Source organism: Thermobia domestica, chromosome 2 (assembly GCF_964235325.1).
Source record: "Thermobia domestica chromosome 2, izTheDome1.hap1.1, whole genome shotgun sequence".
Classification (NCBI taxonomy): Eukaryota; Metazoa; Arthropoda; class Insecta; order Zygentoma; family Lepismatidae; genus Thermobia; species Thermobia domestica.
The window spans coordinates 95,661,597-95,684,138 of NC_137455.1; the positions used below are offsets into that span (position 1 = coordinate 95,661,597).

General features: G+C 34.1%; 1 protein-coding gene across 4 annotated transcripts in view; it reads left to right on the forward strand.

Moving 5' to 3' along the window:
* The window catches only part of Cbp53E (Calbindin 53E), a 716,107-nt gene that overhangs the window by 414,794 nt on the left and 278,771 nt on the right, over positions 1–22,542 (forward strand). The gene's annotated exons all lie outside the window — the stretch shown is intronic.

The following is a 22,542-nucleotide window of genomic DNA, read 5'->3' on the forward strand; positions in this document are numbered from 1 at the left end:
AACTATATCTCTCGTCATAAGAATCCTGTCACGTCTCGTGGGGTAGCCTACTTCTCACACTATGCTTTAAAAGTATACAAAATTACTTTGAAATCATTATAATTTTTTTTTTGCTATTTTGACATAAATACGAAAATTCGTTTAGGAAAATAAAGACTATAGTATTCCAAAATAATTTTGGAATTATGCTATTCTTGAAAAAATCAGGCAGAGTCGTTTTGATTAGCAGCAAACCATACTGCACAATATACTATGGATTTGTAATATTTGACAAAATTTTGTTAATATTAACACATTTTATTTTTGTTATAACTCCTCACTCAGGTAGCGTAGTTCGTTAAAAATTTTGAACGGTAAGGTAGTACATATTCAATTGGGTGCTGCATGGTCAGTCTATTGGCCCCAGGTACTTGTTACATTCAATCGTTCTAAACCACAATTTGTTTCTACATATTAATTTACGCACATATTAAGTTGCAGGTTCATGCCTTATACATGCCTTATACGAAAGGAACGGCCATTGTGCATCAAAGGGTGTTATTTCTATTTTAAGTAATATATGTAAATGTTAATAAATGGAAGAAAGTATTGCTTTTTGTATAGTTTGCATGAGCAAAAATGTCCCTGGGAATAGTTGAAATAATTTATTTAAAAATATATATATATGTATTTTCTTTGCGTTCATCCAGTGGTAAAATGTACTCATATGTTCAGGTAAGGCCCAAAGAAAACTATTGACATAAAAAGAAGTAATTATTATGTAGCTGTGTCACGTGTATACCACGCGAAGGAATTTGTGTTGTATGGAGAAGTATTTTTTCAATTAGTATTGAAATCTGAAGTAGTAGTAGATTTCTATTACTTCCAGTTTTGGTAGATTTGAGTGGAGATAAAATATATTCTTTTATTGGTAAATTGTTTGTAAAAAAAATCTTTTCATTTGTTACCATTTTTACTTTATGGTAATCATTGTTAAAACTCGAAGTGGTCTGCTTGTCGTTATCGCTTACCGTGTTTGCTCTTTGTAGATCAATTTTGAAATCGGAAGTTGTAGTGGATTTGCTTCACTTTCGATTCTAGTAGAGAGATAAGGATGGAGATGAAATGTGTTCTTGCAATACTTAATCGATTGCAAAAAACTGTTTCTCGCTATCTATTACCGTTTTAGCTCTATAGTGATCAACGTTAAAAGTGAAAATGGTTGATTTCTGCCACTGTTGATCTACTACACCGTGACCAATATTGATGGTGATCTATCAAAAGTCCTCTCCCGATTTTTGTCTCCCAGACGAACGGGAACACGAGCAAAGTAAATATATGTAGAAGTTTTGGTAAACCAGACACTTAATAAAATCTTTTGCTAAGAAATGTGAAAAGACTTTTTTCTTTTTTAAAAAGGCACTAAAAATTAAAAATCATAAAAACCCTGAAATACAAATAATAATAATAATAATAATAATAATAATAATAATAATAATAATAATAATAATAATAATAATAATAATAATAATAATAATAATAATAATAACGCGTTTAAAGCAGAGAAAAAATTATTTTTATTAACTATAAAAAATTAAAGTCTAGCCAAGCCAAACAAATTAATGCCTAATATACTTCAATGACAATTTTATGAAGCACTAACATATTATGCAGTTTCTCGTTATGAAATTTCAGCTATTTCCCATTCTTGTTCCTCTTGGCTCCGAATATTTGTCTTAGAGTTTTATTCTCAAATACTTTCAGTCTGCATTCTTCCTTCAAAGTAAGAGAGCCTGTTTCGTAACCATACAGTACAACAAGCATAATTATTTTTTTTAAACGTTTTAAGCTTCAAGTCTTTTTACATAATTCGCGAAGACAAAAGATTTTGGGCTGAATAACAACATGAATTCCTTGCTTCCAGTCGACGTTTAATTTATTTATGAATATGATTTACGTTTGTTAATATTTATCTTAAATATTTTAAAGTATCCAATTTCTCGAAAGTATTATTTGATATTGTAATATACCCATAAATTGCTGTATTACGATCACGGCGAATTTCAATGTATTTAGTTTTATTTACAATTACTTCTAAACCCATGTCCATACAAGCGTCTAATAACACCTTTGCATTTCTTTCTATTGTTATCCTGTCATCTTCTGTCGGATTTACTGTTATCTTCGCTAATGGTGTAAAGACAACCTCTTTGGCCAGTAAATAAATATACTAGAAAAAAAACCTACATCAATGCTAGAAATATTGAATTTATCATACAGCAGATTTACCAGCTTACAAGAAAATATAGACGCAAACCAATGTGGGTAATTCTACATTCAGAAACTGTTATAATAGTTCCTATTTGTAATTTCTCAATACGTTATTTTGTTACATCAACGATTTACATTCATTTTACAATAAACAGAACAGAATGTCTTTGATATACAAAACCAAAATTTTGTCCGATAATTAACACGTGAAATCTTGTGAACAAGTATTTTCCTACTTGGATTTTACTTTTGGATTAACTTAAACACTACAATGTTTTCCTCCTAACAGAACCATATGCCTTTCTGAAACCAATAAACAGTAGACGTACCTGAGTATTGCATTCCTATTTCTTTCCGAACACTTGAGGGGACACAGTGACTAATTGGTAGAGCGCTTACCTCTGGCGTGTTGGGTCCCTGTTTCGATACGCGGCCAAGTAAGCTTGTGGTGGACAACACCGTGTTCATGGGTTCTCTGGGTATTCCCTTTTCCTCCCATGTTCTCATTCTACCAATTCTTCCATCATCATTCACTTGCCTTAATCATCATCTCAGTTAGCCTGGCATAATCATGAGACGTTAAACTGAAAGATTTTAGTCCATTTCCGAATACTTGACGTACGGTAAAGATCTTATCGATAGTTGATCGATTTCGCCTAAGTCTGCACTGACAATCTTCAATAATTTCATCTTTGTATGGGTCTAATTTAAGGGCTGCATGATGAAAGTAAAATTACATAATGTGCAACATAAAAACATCTTTCCTATTCTTAAGGGTAGAAATAATTAAGAATTTTCAATACGATATTTGAGATAGAGTATCAATGAATCCAAACTAACAAACCTAGTAGGTAATTTAACATAGATAGAGAAATAGATATTATTGCACTAAATTCGTTTTCAGATGTTATTTCGACATATATGATTGTTATTGTTTCTCATTTGATTTTTTTTTTTTAAAAAAACAATAGAACAGTATATATCATGTATGACCTACATAACTCATCCGATCTTTATAAATTTGGCATAGAAGTAGACTTTGACTTGCTAGTATTCATATGAAATGGCATCCTGTGCGTTCATTTAGTTACGGAGTTATGACATTCGAAATTGAGGTTTGAACTTAGTAAAATGTTTGCATAAAGTTTCATACATTCATATTTAGAAGAAGAATTATGGAGAAATACATGAACCAAACCTGTTTAAATGGAGTGTGTAATTATAATACTGTTTCCAGTGATGCAGAGAGTTCCACATATAGTGCAAAACATGTTATTAAGCATGACTTTTTTTAAAAAAATTATTCACTATATTTTTTTTACACATTGCTATAGTAACAACTTAATACACTCCTACATTTTCTGCGGATGACTGTCGTATTACACTATTCTATATAATTATATTTTTACGTCATTCTAATTAATGTGTACATACTTTATTTTGGATACTACCTATTGCTGATAGAATATCCCCTGAATACAGCGTAAGTAATCTGCCTTCCAGAAATATAATTATTTGAGTTTCAAAGTTTACTGTATGGCTTCCATATATAAAGCTTCGAGTCAATATAAACAAACTGAATCACCAAGCTGAATTTTGATTTCACTCGTCCATGTACCGGCAGTTTGTATGCAATTGGTTTTCATGTTTGACATTTATGTACATATTATCAGATCACACACTTGTTCTCATGAAATTCTTGCACACATGTGCCGCAATCAACATTATGTCAAGCATATTTTTTATTTGAAAATAAAACGTCACTTCAAATAATAAACATATGTTTATTTGAAGTTACATTAAATCATTCCAAAGTCATCTAGGATTTGTTTACTGTATTTAGAGAGACATGGAGTAGTCCCCAAAGAACCAGCCATAGCTTTCCATCTATGTTTAAAAAAAAATTCACAATATTTTGGAAATAGATTCCTGACATACAAATAAGAAAAAAAATCATATGCATAGTTTCGTAATTATAGGGTGCCGAAAATGTGAAAAAAATGAACTTTAAAGGTCCATAGTTCCAATATTGTAGAACCGATCGTAGTCGGGTAGAGACATCACTGAGGAACTAATATGTGAACCATTTTTAAAGAGGGTGTTTGGGAGTACTTGATCATTTTCCACCTACCTCTCTAAAAATTGGTGTGCACGTATTGCACCATTCTTAAACATGGATATTTGGATAGTTCACTTACCAGTTCCTCAGTGATATCTTGACCCGATTACGATAGGTTCCATAGTAGTGGAGCTATGAACTTTTAAAGTTAATTTGTTTCACGTTTTCGGCACCCTATAACTCCAAAGCTATCCGCTTTTGAGCACAGGTCCATATGAACTTTTTTGGTCTTATTTTCATGTGAGGAATCTCGTTCCCAAAATATTGTGACCCATTTTTGTTACTCCCTGTATTCTTAAGAAGCTGTTTTGAGTCAATTTCACTATTCGGCTGGCGATTTGCAAAAAAAAAATGGTTTAAAACTAATTTAAATTAAACTCTTATGATTAAAAATCTATTTATATGAAGAGTTTTTGAAGTATTCAAAATGGTTGTCAAAGATTCGAACAAAAACATTACAGTATTTAATTTCATTAAAAGTGATAATAAAAAAATCTGTTTACTTTTTCCTAAACATCTTATGCTTGACCAAACATAATAAGCTACAAACTTTTCTTACTGAATTATGTCTGAAGTAAGTTCCCTCTCTTGTTCCAAAAGCTATGAATAACTACAAAATATGTCTAATAATTGGATTTATTATAAAAGAATGTCATTGGAAGAAATGAGAATAGAAGAAGTCACCAATTTTCCTTTCCTAAGAGGAAGAAACTTTTAATTTAGACAACAATAATTTGTACATTATTTTTTATGTATGCATGCACAATACAGAAGCTCGAAGATATGTGAAACATAAATCGTCTTATTATAGGTACAATATCGAAATCACAGGACTATTGTCTGGCTTTATGACGTTACATAAATTCCCTCGACCTTTCTAAACTGCAAGCCAATTCTTGCATATGTTTGTATCTCGCTCCCCTCCTCCTTCCCAATTGCCAAAATAATTTAAATTCATGGCGAATTAAGGCTCGGGAAATTGGAAGTTCAAACACAGTTGCGCCCGGATAAACCAGAGGAAATTATTTTTCTTTCCATGCTTTTTTTTATTTTTTTTAAATTTTCAAAAAGTTGAAGCTTGTAAAATTGATGAGTATACAATGTTTTTCTTCTAGTCCAGGAGTTTTCCAGTGATTATTGTTGAAAATTGTTTCCTGTACTAATCTCATGAAAATGAGTCTGATACTAAAAGGCTAATGAATTACTGTATGTGAGTTGACCTACTTTCTGTACGAGATTTTGGTACTCGACTTTTACGTTTTATTTTGCATCACATGATTATTAAAGCTTATACTAACCTTTTTAAAACTGTGCATCGCAGCATACTATTCTGTAGCAGCGCAATCACTGGTATGCCCGGAGAATGTTAGGACATTTTGTAACTAATTACTGATGTAGATCCCCATTACAGAGTATAATGCATGCTTTATTGGGAAGTTTATTATTTTTATCTTTCAAAGCGGTTACAATAATTATTTTGCATTATTTGATAGGCAGTTTCTGTTTCGTAGATAATGTTTTCTTTTTAATGGTTATCAATACAAACTAACTTGAAATTAGCTATACAATGTTAATAGACGTGGCAAAAACTGAAAAGGAGTTTGAAAAACACCAGTTTATGCAATCGACAGCTGTATATATACCCGTCAGTTTATCATCTGAAGAACGGTAGTCATATGATGGAAATCATTTCTGGTATGAATAACTTCTAATTCTGATTCAATCCTGGTTTATGCGAAGTTGGGGAAATGGACAACTTCGTATTTGTTTTTTCCTTCAGGTTTTCAAATTTATTCTTACTAATGTTTGCGTCATTATTATTCTCTTTTAGCCTAAATATTTAAATTGACCATTTACGAGGAAATTCTCGGATGTTGGTAATTTCCTTTCAACTCAAGGTGACTGAGCTTTGACAATGGAATAGAACATATAAAATTTGGAAATGTCTGCAAATTATATCATTGTAAACGTTTTCGTTTCTAATAATATCCCATTTTCTTTCTATTATCATTTGCTGAAAAATGCTTTCAATTACTGTATATATATATACTGAACTACCACTTTCCTCTTGCACTGTAGTATTTGAAGTAAAGAAAAAGTTAGATGCCGGTGAAGTTGTAGAGTAGGTGGCAACCACTATCTTCCCTAGCGTCACTTTCTGCAGTAATCCTCTTTGAATCGTGCAGAGGGAATTCAGCGTACTACCATCGTAAAATATTGTGTTTTGGCTTCTGCACTCTCCATATTTTTCTTTATCTTCTTTATCTGTCTGTATACGTTAAGAGGATCTATTTTATTGGCTTCCCCCGTCAAGACCAGAGATATTCACAAATCAATGTATGGGAAATGCAAAACACTACTTGATAAAAACCGTCACTGCTACGGTTCATTATTATATCGAAAGTAAGAGTAAACTAGATTTAAAAAAAAATATATTAATAATTCCTGCTAAAGAAAGACTATTATCTATTAATAATTAGTGATGGGCACGAGTCGAGCTAAAACTCGACTCGAGTTTCTAGTCGAGTCAAATGTAATTTTCTCGAGTCAATTTCCTAGTCGAATCACTGTTTTGAAGTCGAGTTTCGAGTCGAGTCGAGTTTGATAAATGACTTGGTCGTTTAGCTCGTTTTAACTCGTTTTTAAATCTTGGCCTGATTAAACTGGAAAGTGAAAGCCATGACAAATGTAAGCAGTTATGTGGAACACTTTTAGTGTTGCTCACGACAGGGGTACATCTCGTCTCCTGCTTTTAGTGCATTTTTTCTGGTACTTTTAACGTGTCTTGTCTAGTCTCGATAACGAGCCAATAGATTTTTACAACGAGATAGTCTCAAATGTCGTGAGAACCAATATAAGTATGTAGATACTTATATTGCCATCAAGGCTGAGACTTGCACGGTCGAATTTTTGAGCCCAAGCAGAAGCCCAACCCGAGTAGTGATGTCAACCGGCTCGGCTCGGTTCAACTGACAGAACTGCTCGAGTTGGCTCGACTCGGATGAGCCATCGGCTCGGTTGGGACAAGCCATCAACTCGGTTCAATTGAGCCGATGACTCGAGCCGGCTCGGTTGGGATGAGCCACAAACTCGGCTCAATTGAGCTGATGACTCGAGCCAGCTTGGTTGGGATGAGTCACCGACTCGACTTATGTGAGCCATTGACTCGATCCAGCTCCGTTGAAATGAGTCTATCGGCTCGGTTCGACTCAGCTCAATTGAGTCGATGGTTCGAACTGGCTCGGTTGGGTGAGCAATCAGCTCAATTTAGTTCGGCTCCTATGAGCCATCGGTTCGAGCCAGCTTGTTTGGATGAGCTGTTGGCTCGGGTCATTTCTCGGTTTGTCTCGATAACGAATGAGCTGTGAGCTGAGCCGTTCGAGCCGTTGGCAACCCTAAGCCCGGGCGGAGCAGTTTTGAACATGTTTGGCCGGCGTCCTATAAGTTTTAATTTTTGGCTCGAGCCCGAATACTCAAACCCAGAACCTCGTGACCGATGTCTTTGCCTCCTAAAGACTTCTCGATGAGGAGATTGACAGTAAACTAGTTTTCAGCATTCAGATAAAAAAAAACTGCCTACCTTTCATGGTTATACACGGTGTTCTAGTAATAATAATAATAATAAAGTTTTGTAGTAGTAGTATCATTGATAATTATATGGTCTATATAGGATACTTGAAGAGAGTACTTAGAACTACTCACAGGGTTTAGTTCGAATTAGCTCGTTTTGGCTTTGAATTCGAGTCGAGCTGGAGGAAATTTTTCGAGTCGAGGTCTCAAGTCGAGCTCAAAGATGTCTGTTTCGAGTCGAGTCAAGTTTTAAAGAAAAATTGCTCGTGCTTATCCCTATTAATAATTGGTGTTTCAATAAGAACGTCGATTTAATACTTAATAAAATACTACAAAATGGTAAATACATTTATACATCATCACAACGGATAAATATTCCAACTTAAGAATGAAAGATGACATCCAGAATACGTCCCCCACGAGCTTTTCAGAGCTTTGGTTTCCCGATTAAATTTAAAATTACTTTTGTACATACTCTTTTATTTATGTAGCTCTCACTGTTCGGGGTTTATTTACATAGACCTTTGATCCCCCAATAGATTTAGTGGCATAGAGTAAGGTCACATGGCTTAGGTGTCCTGTTCCGGTCATCAGTTCCAGAGAGAACTTGCCATAGGAATTTCACCTGGAGCAAGGGAAACACGTTGTGGGAGATATTTTCATCTTGTTGAAACAATTTGTGTTGAATATCAATTTCGTTCAAATGCAGTCGCAAAAATAAATAAATAAATAAAGTAACTCTATGGCTTAAAGAACCCGGAAGTTCAATCCCGCGTGCACAATAGCTCTCCATTAACTTCCGTTCTAAGCCAACTGGATCCAGTTTCTAATTTGAATTCCTTTGCTGTTTCTGTGAGATCCATCTGAATATTGTCTTTCCATCTGCACCTGGGTCTTCCTAATGATCGTTTTTGGATCAAATTGCAGTTAAAACTTTGAAAGCGTTTTTACTTTCCACCATTCTGGTTACATAACCTGTTCACCTGAGACTCCTAGACTTGATGACCGTAACAGAGTTTGCCAAACGATATAAATTATGTAGTTCCTCGTCATCGAATTTCCACCATTCCCTATTTTTGTTCCTCTTGGGTCTGAATATTTGTCTCAGGATTTTATTCTCAAATACTTTCAATCTGCGTTCTTCTCTCAGAGTAAGTGACCATGTTTCGCAACCATACTGTAGAACAGCGTACTAATCATTTTATATATTTTAAACTTCAAATTGCTCGATAGAATTCTTGACGACAAAGATTTTGAACTGAATAATAACACGACTTTTCGGTCTCAGTTGACATGTAATTTTTTCGTCGGCTTTAAATAATTCGAGTTTAACTATAATTTAAGTAATCCATTATGAATGTAATTATAATAACTTTACAGTACCTGCACAGTGCTTCACAGTATTGTACTATAGTTTACTGCCAGTCTAGAAATTTTCACCCAAACTATGCAGGTTTGTTATCCTCCGCCAAAATAGGACAATTCGCGCAATCATGAAGTAGGAGAGATTACCCAGATTCATTGCACGCAGAGATCGTACATGCGGGACAAGTATCATATTGTTTGTAAACAGGGGTGTTTATTTTTGAAGGGCAGGGGACAATTCCCCCTTTAGTTTGAGAAATATATGCTTTTTTTTAAAAAAAAAAAAGTATACTAACAAGAAAAGTGAAGCTTTTGTGTCACTGGATAATCTTGCATCGCCTCACAAAATTTGAGATGACGCCACTATTTGTGAACATCATATTATAGAGAGTAACGAGAAAATATACAATAGCCAGAGTTTATTTTCCGTAGAGAAGTCAGACTTGTAGTCATGAACTCCTCTGCCACCACTTTCACTCCCTTCAAACTTTCATTTGTTTGTTGGAATGTAGCCCTACGCATGAGGGGTAAACTGAAATCAGACTCTCAAAAATAATCTCGGCTCCTTCTTTCTTAGTGCTCTGGCTATGAGGCTGAGGTAAGTGTTTATTTCAAAGCTGTTATATCCCTTAAGCAACTGTCTATTGCAAGGTTGTTTGTTATGTCGATAACACGGTTTATAATTATCATTTCTTAATATCGATATTAAGTCATGTATCTTACAGTAGGATACAAATGTCAGCTTCACTGTTAATTGTGTAATGTTTCTAAAACATATTTTCCTCATCATATCAGATTGTTTCTGTAGTATCACTGTTGTGCGCGATCTCACCTACCCATGTGCGCGATCTCATTTGCCTCTGTAGGAGAGATCGCGCAAAAGACAACCACCATCACAATTACTTTCAACAATGATTGCGGGTCTGGTATTGTGCACACAAGGTACCCAATTACATACTACGTTATTCTTAACAAAGGCTTTCATATTGGCTATTTTATGCAAATTTGTTGAATTATGTGCGAACTATCCTTACGTTACCTTATTACGAAGAAATCTATATTCCATTCTGTCTGGCGTAGGCTCGAATGCTTTGATAGTATGTCGCAATAAAGGTGATAATGAATCTGGTCATTTATAAAAGACATCTACTTTTGTTCGTCCTTGTACAAATTTCAGATACACTATAACATTCAACGGAGTGCATTTAGTCATTGAAGTTTATATGCAGTAGTGTAATGATTAAACTTCGAAATTTATCTTAGGGATCGACAACTTAAATTTCCTTAAGTATTCTATCATTATTGGCAGATCCCTTGCCGCAACTGAGAAACTTCTATACTCCACGTTCTTCCGCTAACATCTTCGTCTTTACGTACGATTTTTATGTTTTGATATCGTCCATTAATTGTAGTCTCCTTCGCCCCTTCCCTCTCTTATAAATAATCTCTGTTGTAGGAATATGCTATTTGTGATTTAGCTTTGAAACGTGTGGACACTTCAGGGACAGTCAGAGTTTTAAAACATAAATTACTGGATAAGTTCCAATTTTTTAGACATGCCGACTTTTTTTCTCTACCAAACCTTTGTTGTCTAGAAACACTTTTTACTATTCACAGAGAATGTCATAAGTTACTTTCATTTAAGTTTAAACAAAATTCATTTTCTACACTTATAAATTCTGTCAGACTTTTTTCTGTAGTTTCGAATTATTTTTTACATTACTAATTTTTCTACGTAATTCCTCACCATAAATGAAACAGTCGGAATGGTTTATGATTTATAGTGAGTAATTAATAAAGAGAAAAAACAAAGGGACAAGGTTAGAACCTTGTGGCACACCGGAATTTACACCATCGTGGTCATTCTCGATAAAAGAAAGTGTGTGTGCAAGAAGAAACCGGACAAAGCTGGATTTTGTAAGTGTTCGATTATGTTACATAATGCATTAATAGAACATAAGCAAATGCTTGTTCAAGATATAGAAGCTCTTTAAGAAAATTATTTTTTCTGTGATTATTTGAACAAATGTCAGAATTCAATGTGATTGTGTTTTATAAAAATAGGAAGAGACTTCAACGAACGAATGAACAAATATGTCAAAAAGAATGTTAGACCTTTTTATGTAGATTAAGTTTGCTGAAGTCTAGGCAAAGTAGAATATATTGAAAGTCATTCAACGAAGGAAGACCAAATCTGTTGACGTCAATGGTAAGTAAGTAAGTAAAGAAAAAAATAGGGAAAAACTTTTACTTTTCGTAACAAAGGAAAATCTGGGTAAATTTTTATCCACCGTTAAGGAAAAAGGTGAAAGGTGTAAAGAAAACTAACCCTATATAAACCAAACAGACCTCGTTGTGTGAATTCGTGAATAATTCACACGTTTTTCGCTCCTCGATTGTTACACAAGACACGAAAAGAGATTAGCTGGGATTAAAGAACCCCACAACTTTATGATTCTTTTTTCACTTTCACTATCTCTTTCCATCTCACTTTTTCTCTACCACGTCGAAATTCTCTATTGTTAAATAAGTTGCTAGTTAATTTTGGTTTTCCTTTTCCTATCCTTTTCATTAGGTCGTCGCCTGGCTAACATGATGAGACGAAATTGAGTTATTTTTCCCACTTTGAGATAGTTTATGATCATATTTCTCACACCACAAACACTTAATTGTAACAGAATTATAGGATTTCAAAGATTGTGGCGGCTCTCAAAATACATTTTTACTTAAATTGATATAGTGACGTATCTCAAGCTAACTCAATTAAAAAAAATGATATGTTAGTATGTTACGCAGTCAACATGTTTAATGAGAACTTATCGTAAGGTGCTTATAAAGAAAAACTAAGAATCCTTCCTTTTGCAGTATCCTTTATCATGATACCACATTAAATTTACATACAAGTATAATAAAAATATCCATCTCTGCAAAGAAAAAAGTACTGTTTTTACGAAAATATTCCATTTAGACTTATAAGAAGCACGCGTTTTATGTTAAGGAATGAATATATGTAATCTTTATTACAAACTGAATATTTTTTCTTCTTTTCTCTTCGAAAATACTTTTTATACGTATCAGTTGGAAGATTTTAAAGAAAGAGGCCGATTAAATGCTGATGGATGAATCAAATGCTTTCATCTGGAAACTAATGTATAATGTTTTGTTTGGAATCAATGTTGCTACTTTTTGCATGAAGCGAAGTAAAGTTCTAAATAAAATTTAAAATATTAGATTTCTGGGCTTTCGGCATCAATGGCCGTTTAGCCCGTCAGGTATGAGGGATGACGTCCCTCGTCTACCACACTATCCGGGGAAAGGGAAGGAAGCGCCATGGGGCCTATGTGTTAGGTACCACCCCGACATTTTCCTGGTGTGAATGAAGAAAACCTAGGAAAATCTCATTCAGGATGGCTGGCCTGAAAAAGCGTTTTATACTTTTTCGACCGAGTGACCCCACCGGGAATCGAACCCGGGACTGCTCGCATCGGAGGCGATAGCGTTAGCGACTACGCAATGCAGGGCCATTAAAGTTCTAAATAAAACCAATTTTAACCGAGAGATCTATGATGAGAATTTATCATCGAACAAATACAGAATTTAAGAGCATTGTTTAAGATGACTTTTAAACAGAAAATCGAGGATCTCACCAATTTTCGACTCTAACTACCGTTATCTTTCTTTCAGAAGCAACCACTAACTCGCACAGCACTCGCAGTAGGGTGGAGCGAAATTTTTTTTTTCGAAATTCGAATTTGGATAGGGGGCAAAAGTTGCATCATATCGTAGTATTTTACCATAGAAAATTTCAATTCTCTAAAATAATTTTTAGCCGGTTCGCAAGGGGCTTTAAATTTGAAATTTTGCAAATCAATTTCCGTTTACTATGTAACCATTTAGCAAATGTTCGCTGAAAGTAGACTTTAATTTATATTGTGGATAGAGGGCAAAACATGCACCCTTTGTCAATAGATAACAACATAAATCTTTAATTCTCTAAAATTATTTTTAGCTGGGTCGCAATGGTCCTGAAATTTGGGAATAATAAGACGAAAAATGATCAACTATAAGCATTTTGCGAGTCTGTCATAAAGAAGCTTTTTGCTATTTAATAAGACTTCTGATATCCTACAATGAACTTTAGGCAGAATTGTTAATAGTACAATAGTTTGATTGGTGGTAACAGTGACGTAAGTAGGGGGGAACGGGGCTTGTGCCCTGGGCGTCGAATTGGAGGCCGCAAAACTGGACATATAATTATTTTCACTATAAAGCAAGGAAATTAGTTTTAGCAAACTAAATATTATTAAAAAAATACCTCAGAAACTTAACAGGATAACAACGATTCACCAATCTTAGGATCATATCCATAGAGCTTATGTTGGCTTCAAGCTATCTTTTGAGGACATTGTAAAACCTTTGCATACAAAAGAAGCCGTAAGGTTAAATTTTAGTTCCAGCTTTTTTTGTTTTCATTTAACTTACATCGATTTAAGAGATTTGTAAAATGTCCGAGTATAATACTCCAGACAACAACTATATTGTTTTTCATAATTAAACATTCTATTCAAAAGCAAAAGATGTTGATTCATTCTACACATATCCACATCCCAATATAATTCCGAAAACATTGCGATTTGCAGTTATTTCGTTAAGACTGTAAGAATGTGTCAAGCATGCTACTCTCAGATTATTTGTCAATCAGTTACAAAGTAGTTTAGTGTTTTATCTTGTACTAAAAATTAAAATATGTACTACAATTTCGAAATCAAGCTTTATCACTTGAAGAACGAATGGAATAGAAGAACTACTGTCTAATGCCAATATCAGATATAGTTGCGGAGCCTTTTGGTTTGGCTAGTCGGGGGGGGGGGTTGGCTAAGGCGAGTTCTTGCCCCGGACGATAACTAGCCTAGTTGTGTCGCTGGGTGGTGAGTAAAAAATGATATTCGGTATTATTTATATTACTTGGACAAAGAAATTCAAGAAAAGAGAAGGAAGGAAAGCCAAAAAGCGATCTTACGGTGAAGCTTTCACCCAAAAAGTATTATACTCTACTATAGTTACATTATTGAATCTTCAGACTACTTGTCATCTTCGGAAACAAGATAGGAAGGCAATAAAGAACACACTGAAGCTGGAGGAGATCATATTTTAGTTGAAAATATCCTTTGAAGAAGAGAGCAAGCACAGATTGGATGCACGAAAATTAGAAAATTTGTCCGAACATTAGCGAAAGTGAAGGAGAAAACCGGCGTGACTAGAAGAAAAATTGCAGCAATTGCTACTGCGGTTTTGGAAGATTTTAAATATGTGAGTCTAAAGCAGTCGCAAAACATAATTGACAGAAGTAAAATTCAAAGAGAGGTTGTGGAAAATGGTTTAAGTGTAAGAATTAAGGGACTGTCAATAAAGGGAAACCTCGTGCCATCTATTTTGATTGGAAGAAAGACCAAACGCTCACAATGTCCGGAAGATGAAGATGGAAGAACATTATTCTATCCGTGTAGAAACGGGTAACAAATTTCTCGGCTATACCGGAAATGCTTTGACGGGATCAGCATCAGCAAAGAATATTGCTAGTTTCATCTGTCGCGAATTACAAGAAAATAATGTGGACCTATTAGATGTGGTAGCTATCGGCTGCGATGGCACTAATATTAATGTTAAGCCCTTGCAGTGATGCATATGCTTATTGCATTTCATTGAACTACCACTTCGTCATTTACTAAAAGAAATCGATGGTATAAGTACTGGCCCTTACACTTTCTCTGGCTCTATTGGTAGATCATTAGTGTATTGTGAAACAAATTCAGTGTACGGCTTCGAAAAGATTTCTTCAGAACCTACTACACTCCTAAATGTGCGTGATCTCAGTTATGATCAGAAGTACTTGTGTGAAATACTCCAATCTGTCATAAGATTAGACTGATAAAAGCCTAGCAGATTAAGCAACCTGGGAAACTTGGGCATGTTCGCTGGCTAACAGTGGCTTACAGACTTTTGCGTCTATAGATGTATATATCAATGCCAAATCCTTCAGAGGAGCTCAAAACTACATCAAAGTTCGTGGTAAAAGTGTGGTTCAAAATCAAACTGAAACCTCTTGTCAAATACGGAGCTAAACATTTGTTCCTGACCATAAAATTTTCGCGATGTTTGCAAGAACCATACAAGACACAAGACTCCAGTCAATAAAGTAATTTCCAGAAATGCATTCTATGCGAATCCTTAAAACATTCTCATTGCCATGATTGGTGAAAACAGATCAGCTACACGAATCCTTGCTGCTGATAAAATATTCCAATCCAGAAAGCAGTGTAAACCTTCTGAAATTCGTTCCTTCGAAGTGCCAGTATTAAACTTCGAGACTAATAATTACACAGAAATGATTAACTGGAATGAGTGTAATATAACAGAACGCTAACACTGACTCATGAGACACACGAAAAATTGCAAGAAATTCGCGCTTCAAAAAATACATGTGTTGATATCCCTGAGTTCAAATTTCATAAGCAAGTAGTGGAAAGATTGATTAGTGAAATTAATTAGTGAAACTTCTTTCAGTATCTGGGGCACCAGAGAGCGTTTTCTCTATTCGTTCCAAAATTGACTCGAGAAAAACAACGCCTACTTTTGAGACAGTCGCAGTATTTTGCAGGAAGACGTGAACGCAACTTATGAAAAATTCATTCTAATGTTGGCGGGTGGGTGGGATTGAACTCGACGGCAGCCACCTCTTAGTGGTAAATTTTGGGTTGATGTAGCCTGTAACACAGAATAAGAATTTCGGTAGCTTTAGAAATTCATCTCGTCGAACAACGAATCTTAACACCCTCAAATTACAGTCTACTTTAAGCGAAGAGCTGTTTAATAATTACACAAATACACAACAAACATGTATTTGTTTACAAAATCTACGAAACTTAAGGCCATGGAGCCCCGGCTAAAAATATTTTAGAGAATTGAAATTTTCCATGGTAAAGTACTACGATATGATGCATCTTTTGCAACATATCCAAGTTTGAATTTAAATTTTTAAAAAATTGGCCTCCTTTCACTTATTTGCATAACCTTTCAAACTTTAGGCCCTTGCGCCCCAGCTAAAAATTATTTTAGAGAATTGAAACTTTCCATCGTAAAAAACTATAATACAATGCAACTTTTGCCCCCTATCCAAAATTGAATTTCGAAAAAAAAATTTTTTTGGCCTCTTTTCACTCCACCCTAACTCGCAGGCTATCGAGCCTTAATATGCACAAAACTATATTGGAGCGGTATGTTATAGCAGACACCCAGTGTTGATAACCTTCAAGAGGTTTTGTAGGAAAAAAATGTACATATAACAAATCATCGTTGCTTACTCTTTCCCGTAAAATATGATATTAAGTATATTTTAGTAACTTACTTTCAATTCGACAATTTAAAACTGATTAATAGTATTATAAAGAAAAGGGCTGAAAACTGGTGGTTTGTCAAGTATTTTGTTTCTATTTAGCTCTCCCACATCGTAGCAGTTGTGAGGTCCACGATTCCATATTTCTGCCAATGATATGTTCATGGACCATAAAAATTATTTTCACTTAATAATATATAAAATTACAGAAAGTCTGTTTTACTATTTAAACTCCGATGCAAAACACTGCTCTGATCTAAAGCAAATACCACACCGAACGTTTCATCAGGCACCACGAAGATAGATGGCTATGAAGAGGAATTCATTCCTTTTCAAGAGAAAATAATGTTTCACATATGTAACACAAAGTTGTTGATGCTAAGAATGCGGCGAAGGTTTTCCGCGTGGCACTAATAGAGTAAGATGATCACCGCTGATACTAATACAGGTCTCACAAATAAAGACATATACTTTTAATAATGTTGTGGATCAGATTCAATAATATCTGTATGTAATGTTGCGGAACAGTTCTTTGAAGATATTTCAGAGTTTGTGAAGGGAGAACAAGGCCAGCCACGCAACTATGCTGATCATACCACGTGTGCTAATAGGATTGAAGTCCGGCGATATTGAAATGGATTAACCCACGAATGTTAACCCTTAGAATCCCGGAAAATAATACTGACGTTAAATACCGCTGGGGTCCATTAGACCCCAGGACTAAAATTCATTATTTAAATGAAATTTTCTTCTTTATAAATAAGTAATGAAATAGTTAACAACAATCTTTAGGTTTTATGCTCATCAGAGTATAACAGCGGTTTAGTTATAGTTCTTGTAATGTTCCAGAATATTATTTTATTATTTCCAAAAGTGTTTTTACAATTAATTTTGTTATTTCCAATACTTAAAATATAATATTTGAATTAGGAAATTTAAAATGTTTGTTTTCATTTTACCAATTTCTAATTATTTTTTCATTTTGTTTCTAATTTTCTGTTTACAAATACATATAGTTTTTGTAAACACAATAATTTCATTGTAATTCTTACTATATTATTTTTAGGAATGGGCAAAACCGGTTTTTATAAAAACCGGTTTCTATAAATACCGAAATCCGAAAAACCGACATTTCGGTTTTCTCCAAAACCAGTTCGGTTTTTCACCGGAACCGGTTTCGGTTTTTTTCCAAAACCGGTTCGGTTTTCACCGAAACTGGTTTCGGTGAAAACTTTTCGAAAACACATAAGACTATTTTTGTGGAAATGGATTCGGTTTCCGGAGAACAACGAAACACCATTCTGGTCAGAAATAGAACAAATTTTGAAAAAAAAAAACGGAATCGGTTTTGAAGAAAATCGAAACCGGATCTGGTGAAAAACCGAACCGGTTTTGGAGAAAACCGATAACCGGTTTCGGAGAAAACCGAACCGGTTTTGGAGAAAACCGAACCGGTTTTGAAGAAAACCGAAACCAGTTTTTTGAAAATTTTCAAAAAACGGTTTCGGTTTTTCTAAAAACCGAAAACCGAAAAACCGGTTTTTGTGCCCACCACTAATTATTTTGCATAAACATATCATTTTAACTCTTTTATAACTCATAGCACACAAATTGTTAAATATGTTGATGCAATATCTTTAGCCAATAACGTAACGTTCAATACAAAGAGCTTAAGCACATGTCACACACCACTTTTCACTGCAAACGTAGTTTTTGCACCATGTGCAAGTTTATCTATTTTTCTGTCCTTTCCATGGTCACATATAGTCTTTCGAGCTGGTTCACGATCATCCTTGGCTGTATTTCTGGGAGTAGTTGGAATGTCACAAATGTCTTCATATTGAACGCCTCCTCTTTTCCAAGTTCGATTAAAAATTTTTTTATTGAGTTGTTCTTTGAAGGCACGGAGTGAAGGAAAGTCCTAATATGTAAGCATTCAATGCTCTTACATCTACGATAGCGTAGAATATGATCATGGGCCATTTTCTTGTCATTCACTTGGAGCTAAAATACAGAACCATTTGATCCATGGTATCCACTTCTCCTCTGTTTGCGTTATAATCTTCTGTGATTTGAGGTTTGGCAGGGTGAGAATGCATTGTACTAAGAAGAGTTACAACTTTAGTTGCCTTAGGACAAGGAGATACTATTATTACATTGTCTTGAAATGCAAACATGGTTGCGAATTTCTTTCTCTCCTTAGAAACCGTGATATCTGATGGCAATTCTGGATTATTCCGTCGTATTGTACCAACAAATGTCAGGCGTCTTGAAGGCAAATCCTATGCAAATTCTACACCTATTACGGTCACTGTTCTCAATTTCTTCCGTGAGATCCATGACCACTTTTTTTTTTTATTTTGTTCAGTTTCTCTGGAATCTTCTCAGCTTTTTCTCTTGTTTATTTTCATCTTCCAGACTTAGTTTGTTGTACTGTCATATATAGCCCAAATTTTAATACCATACTTTTGCCGTTTTGAAGGTTTTTTCTTCTGCGTCTCTCGGCTGCATTATCAAATCGTATCGAAATTTGAAATATGTTAGGACTTATTATTTTGGAAAATATTGGACGCTCATCCAAGCGACTCCACAATTGGCTGATGGATTCCTTTTTGCACTTATACACAAATAAGTAACAACTTGCCTACAAATTTATTCAGTTCAGTTTCATCCGTTCCATTCCACCGATCCCCGAAAGTAACCATTCTCTGTGTTTTTCCATTTACATATCAATTTCAGAAAAACAAAACAAAAAAAAAAAACAGTACAAATGCAGATGATTTTGAGTCACATTCTCTAACTGTAAAGTGTAAAGATACAACCTTCTTACTAACAATGCTTGGTATTCTACTTTGAATCGCTGTACGTAGTTGAACATGCCAAATTTCAGCACTTGTTGAGACATAGAATCTCTCTTCACTACCTGATGCTCTTGGTTGACCCAATGTCTCCTCCTGATTATAACTTACATCTGCACCACTATCACTACCACTTCCTTCAAAGAAGACAAACTGGTTCATTCTTGTTGTCTGAAGGTAAGTAGTCACTGTATTTTCCAGAATCCACACTATCTTTTATACGAAGCAATTGAACAACTTGTTCACAACTAAGGTACTTTTGTCCTCTCCCACTCATTGCTAATACATAAAACACTACGAAAATCAATAGAAATTTTCCGAATCGCACACCTGTTTTGTCGTCTACATTGATTTGAAAGATTATTTTAAATTAAACAATAAAAGTCAAATCGACAGCTAGAATTTGTATTTTACTTACATTTGAAAGAAACTTGCAAAAATCACAAGCAATACATTGTGCTTTTTACAGTATTGGTATTATAGTTTACCATAATTTGCATTCGAAAGATCTGAAATAAATAATTTTATAACTAACAGGAGTAACAAATTCATGGCGCCATATATTGGACACTTAAGAAACGAGAGAGCGAAAATCCAAAATCAGGGGTCCATTGGACCCCGTCTGGTAAACAACGATATATCATTCATTTTTTCGGAGAAAATAATAAGGAAACAAAATAATAATTACGTAACGGAAAGAGGAACCAAAAATAGGAAAAGTAACCGCTTAACATTTAATTAGAGAGAAACCAATACGAACTGAAAACTGACAAATAATGTCTTGGGGTCCATTCGACCCCACTGGGAGTTCTAGGGTTAATAAGCCATTGCTCTTACCGTTAGAAAGAACTTGAAAAATGTACACTCATGTCCAAAATTATTGTCGCATGTCTATAAATGTGTTGTTGAAGGAATATAATTTGATAACGAATTCGGCCGGTATTTCTTATAACGTTAGAATGTGTATAATCGGCAAAGACATGTATGTGGAAAATTTCATGTCAAGAGAGCAGTAAATAAGAACAATAAAACGAAAATAAAACTTTCGTGTTCATTTAGCAACATTTTGTTTTACTCATTCTAATTTTCGTATTTATAATTCTTTTCCTATGAAATTTACCACAAACATACATTTCCTGATTATACACATAGTATCAGTATTAAAAGTACCCTGCAAATCATTATCAAAATTATATTCTTACAAGAAGACAATTATAGATATGCAGACAATCATTTTGGACATGAGTGTACATATATTCCAAATATTATAATGTATACCGGTATATGGAAATAACTAACTACAAAAGTTTGGTGGTTTTTCGTTCTTGTAAAATATACGAAGCAATGTTACTGACTAATAGTGAACGTTGCATACATTTGATCCATGAAATCTGTAATTAACTAGAGAAATTATACTGTACCTTTTTACAAATGAATTACAATCAATGTATTGAAAACAAGAATATAAGAAAACGTTTTAATCTATTCTTGTTTTCAATACATTGATTGTAATTCATTCGTAAGAGGGTACAGTATCATTTCCTTAGCTAATTGCAGATTTAATGGATCATTAGTCTTAAATCACTAACTGATGAGTATGTTTTTATATGTACCTCTTTTTCTGTTTCTGCTCTTATATATATGTCTTTCTAATCACTAGAAATGTTATTATGTAATCGTTCACCCTGTTCGAATATACGTATTCATTCTATATATTTTTCGAATATACATTGCTAATTAACTGATTGAATATTTATATTTATAGGAATGAAGTGAAATATCAATTTGATAAGCCATGGTAATGAATAACACTCTCTTTGTTTCAATTTACAATCTCCCATAAAGACATATTTGAGTCAGTAGAAGCTTTTGTGTGTATAGTGTTGCGTTTTTAGTAAATACTAAAACTTGTAGTAAACAAATAAATGGACAGTTCATTAAGATAATAACTTAATTGCATCATGGCCCTGAGTAAAATATTTTGATTTTAAATTGCAATAATTTTCTTCTTCTTCCTCTTTTTGTTTTCATCTTACCTTGTATCACATTGCTTCCATCTAAAACATTCGAGTTTCTTTTTTCGTTTGCTACCAATATTTGCCACTTATTCATTATTTTTTAATTCCATCCAGTTAATTTCGTATTTTTTTCTAATTTCGATTATTGTTTAAAATTGTTTTTTTCTATAACATTTTGATAGTGTCAGTGATTCTGCTTTCTGGAATGAAACTTCATATAGAACATTTATTTCTAAGCCATTACTTTAAAATGTATTTTTTTTTCTTCTTCCTAATGCTACTTTGGCTATAAAATAAAGTAAATTCTCATCTCAGGCTGCTTTTCTCCTTGCCGCCTTGAGTTACAGTGGTCAAAGTATGCACACTGATAGTGATTATGACATAGACAATTTTCAAGCTCGATAGTTATTATCCTTTTTATTTCTAAAACTATTTAAAATTTATAATCAAGCTTTTCACATTGATAATGGCCATTTTGTCAATAGCTTTAAAGGAAGTTTGTTTATAATATGTCATGCTGAATGGTATCTGAACAACTGTCCCATATGTTGGCATTAACAGGGCCGCCGCGTGGGTTGTAAGTGCCCGGGGCCAGAATTCCCAGGCGCCTCCTCTCCCCAAGTATATTATGAAAAACAACCAGGGCCTTATGCAGAGTCGTTCTGACGTATGATTAGCGCCACAGAATTCGACTAACATATGTTTCCTGCAGAAGTCAAACCTTTAGTATGACGCTAATCATTCGTCGAAACTGCTCTGCATAAGGCCTCCAGAGTTTATTCTGTACTACTAGATGTAAATATGGAAAGTGAGATTATAACGTAAGATAAAAGAAGTTGATATTATGTCACTTTTTTAAAAAATGAAGGGCTTTTGTAGTTAAAACATAAAGGTTAATTAAAACATGGTTTTGAATTATTAAAATCGAGTGTTATTCTTGTTTATTTTGAACTTGATACACATCAACAT